Source organism: Papaver somniferum, chromosome 2 (genome assembly GCF_003573695.1).
Source record: "Papaver somniferum cultivar HN1 chromosome 2, ASM357369v1, whole genome shotgun sequence".
Lineage (NCBI taxonomy): Eukaryota > Viridiplantae > Streptophyta > Magnoliopsida > Ranunculales > Papaveraceae > Papaver > Papaver somniferum.
The window spans coordinates 126,587,495-126,591,266 of NC_039359.1; positions in this window are offsets into that span (position 1 = coordinate 126,587,495).

A 3,772-nucleotide genomic window follows, 5' to 3' on the forward strand; every position below is an offset into this window, starting at 1 on the left:
TCATATTCAATCCCAGTAGTAAATAGAAAATAATATGTACTAAGACTGATCATTCTAGGCGGGTGACCCTAAACACATTTTTATGGCCATTCAACAACAATGGATCCTAGTTGGACGTTAGACTTGCATTCCTGATAAAAACACAAAGAAATATTGGACAGTTAACTTCAAACGCCAAAGAGGTATATGATTAACCTAAGCCTCCATCTAGAGTTGTGTTTCTAAAAATTGCAAGTTCTGTTTCTAAAATTTGCAACTCGTGACTTCTTTAAGAACTAAAGCATAACAAATGCTAATTTCTATTAAGAATTTCAACAAACAGTCAGAAGTATGGAAAAATATTGAAACCCCAAACTGAAATTAGGGATATGATTGTATAAGTTTCAACTGAAATGGAAGTGATACCTGCAATCAGCTCTTCAACTCATATATATATATCCAAAACCTTTAGGTCCTTTACACATTTGAAAACCATACCCGAATTTTACACTTAATGAAATAATTGAAACGATTAAAAGAATCAGATAACTTCATAATTACGAAGAATCAAAATACATGTAACCTTTAATCTAATTTTTGCACCAATTCGATTTGATTTGATTTCTCCTTTAAATCAAAATCAACCAAACATCAGAAGGTAAAATAGGTTAAATAATTGGATTACAATATCCCCTTTTGATGCTGAGATGCTGTCTCTATCGATTCTCCTTGTTGAACTAAGATACTTTGAAAAGAATATTTGATCATAAATCACATTTTGTATCGCTTCTTTTAGAATTTGAGTTTGGCTTTCGAGTACTTTCAAAGAGAAATATGAACGAAGAGGGGGAGAATATGGAAATTAAAATCGAAGGAGATAAAAGAAAAAAGAAATTTAAGTTTGCAAAATGGGTTCAGTGATGACGAATTCGTTGGTTGTTTATTTTACAAATATGACCCTCCTAGTTTAGGATTTTTAGATCTCATACCTCTGTATGTTATAATCATGATGGATAATTTAGACATTCCACCATGCTACACCAAAACCACCCAAAAGGGGGCCTTTTCTTTATTATAGTAAGATATATGTAAAGGGAGATTCTAGGTTACTAGTTGGGCCGCACATCCGTGGGTTGTAAGCCCTACAACAGTTTTTTTTTTGTGTTGTTTTTACTTCTTAGTGTTGTGTGTTTTGATTTTTTGCTACCTCTGACTCGTAGTGATCCGACTCGTAGTGAACATCTGATTCAGTCAGGTATAAGAATACGCCTGATTCGCTAACTCTCATTCCATCGCTTGTACCATACTCAGCAAATGTTTATACCAAGCGTCCAACTCTCATTCCAATGAGTTAGAATTACGTCTCTGTCTCATGCTCAGTAAATACATTTACTTTGTATTGTTACTACTTGAGCCAATATTACAAGTGTTTTAAATTCCAATGAACACTCAAATTTTTAGGGGTAAAATTTCATGAATGTTTCAAAAACTTCATTCAGAGCATTCCATCGTCTGAAATCAATATGCCGCCTTAAAAGATAGAAGTTATGCCTTCAGCTTTTGAATAATGCATCGTCATTGATTGAAGGTTTTCATGATGGAAATAAATACCTTGTAGACACAATTTACTTCTATATTAAAGGTTCTTTAATGGAGCTCAAGTACTTCTGAGTCCAAAAGGTCAAATTTTATTCAAGTTGGTTTAATCAGAACCCAGTCAATGGATTGGTTAATGCCCGGTCCATTCGCTTGACTATATCATGGTTAACCCTAAAATTGGAAATTTAATCATCCAACTTTAGTGATCAGAAAAAAATTGTAAACATCTCCGATGATTATGAAATTTTTACAGTAACTTCATAATAATGTTTCGACAAACATAATACAATTTCAACTCAATCCTACGTCTAGATAAAAACTTATCCATGATGCCGTATGACTGTTCTAATTAGCGTTTCTGTGGACACAGTTGGAAATATCACGTACTTTTGAGTTTTTCCATGGTTGAATCTTTATGAAAATTTTACAGTATCTCACCAAGAAGAATGTACAAAACATACCAAAAATATAGCATAATCGAACGGTTGAAATTATCAAAACATAGGTTTCTCGACGCTGTTAAAAATTAGGGTTTTTCTGAACTACACAGTTTTATTAAACGCAAGTTTTGGAGATTGCATCATATTCCGATTTGATTAAAATTTTAACATAGTAAGTAATGACTTGAACTTATTAAAATTTCATGAAAATCTAACGGAGAAATCTCTATGTTTTATAATCATACGTTTGTGGAACCCTAATATATACTACGAAAACGAAATTTCTTTGTTCAAAAGAAATACCTGGTAACGCATCCATGATGATAAAAAAAAATAGGACCAGAACCACGCTAATATTGAAGAAATAATCCATAATCAATCTTGAGCGAAGAAAAAAAATCGCACCAGTTGGTAGAGTCGTGCATGATAACGTGTTGCAGTGGAAAATATGGAGAAAGTAAAGAGACAAAGAGAGGTTTCTATTGATCAGGATAATAGAGTTACGTTGATCCTTTATATATACTAGTAGAATCGCACGCGCGATTCGCCTGCCGTTCGAAAGAAAAAATAGAATTTCTAAAAAAAGGTACATAATACGATATAAAGACTACCACATACACTTTAGATTGTTGTTTTCCTAGCATTAAATCAATTAATATTACTCCAAGATATTTATGTCGGACAATCAAAATAGTAAACATGCTACATCATTTAGCATTCGTCTCAGCATTAAGACCCCTAAGAGTTTCTCCTCACAACATTATTCGTATGTGCTTTTTCTAATGGTTCCTAAAGGTCAGCATTGTTGTGATTTGGCAAAGGATCAAGAAAAAACCACGCAGTTACTCTGGATGATAAAGGAAGGATCAGAAGAAAAGAGCAAGACTTGTGAATAAATGAAAAGGTGATTGCATAACAGTATCATACATTTCTTGACAGTAGGTTGATGATGTCTATATTCAATCTGCATGCATAAAGTAAGACCTTAAACAGTTTACATAACCATCAATAGGAAACTAAGTTCGAGGAGGTAAAAGAGGAAGCTTACCCATCGAAAAGAAAGAAAACCAATCCATACACGGATCACCGAGGCAATCTTAGTGGATAAAATCGAACTACTCAATATAATAAACAACCAAAAATCAAAAATCACACATGAGGCAGAAGCAGGAGAATCCCTCTGTGCCACCATTGTCTGCTTCCAATAAGCACTCAAATGTGGATATTAGCAAAATACTATCTCCACAAAAACGCTCAATAATTCATATATGCATATTCAATAAACACAAAATAAAAAGGCAAAGAAATACACTTTGTCATCTGTTTCTCCATTCTGAAACTAATCAACAAACTTCCCAAATTGTCATGGAAATAAAATAACCTTAGATACCTATCATATTCAATCCCAGTAGTAAATAGCAAATAATATGTACTAAGACTGATCATTCTAGGCGGGTGACCCTAAACACATTTTTATGGCCATTCAACAACAATGGATCCTAGTTGGACGTTAGACTTGCATTCCTGATAAAAACACAAAGAAATATTGGACAGTTAACTTCAAACGCCAAAGAGGTATATGATTAACCTAAGCCTCCATCTAGAGTTGTGTTTCTAAAAATTGCAAGTTCTGTTTCTAAAATTTGCAACTCGTGACTTCTTTAAGAACTAAAGCATAACAAATGCTAATTTCTATTAAGAATTTCAACAAACAGTCAGAAGTATGGAAAAATATTGAAACCCCAAACTGAAAT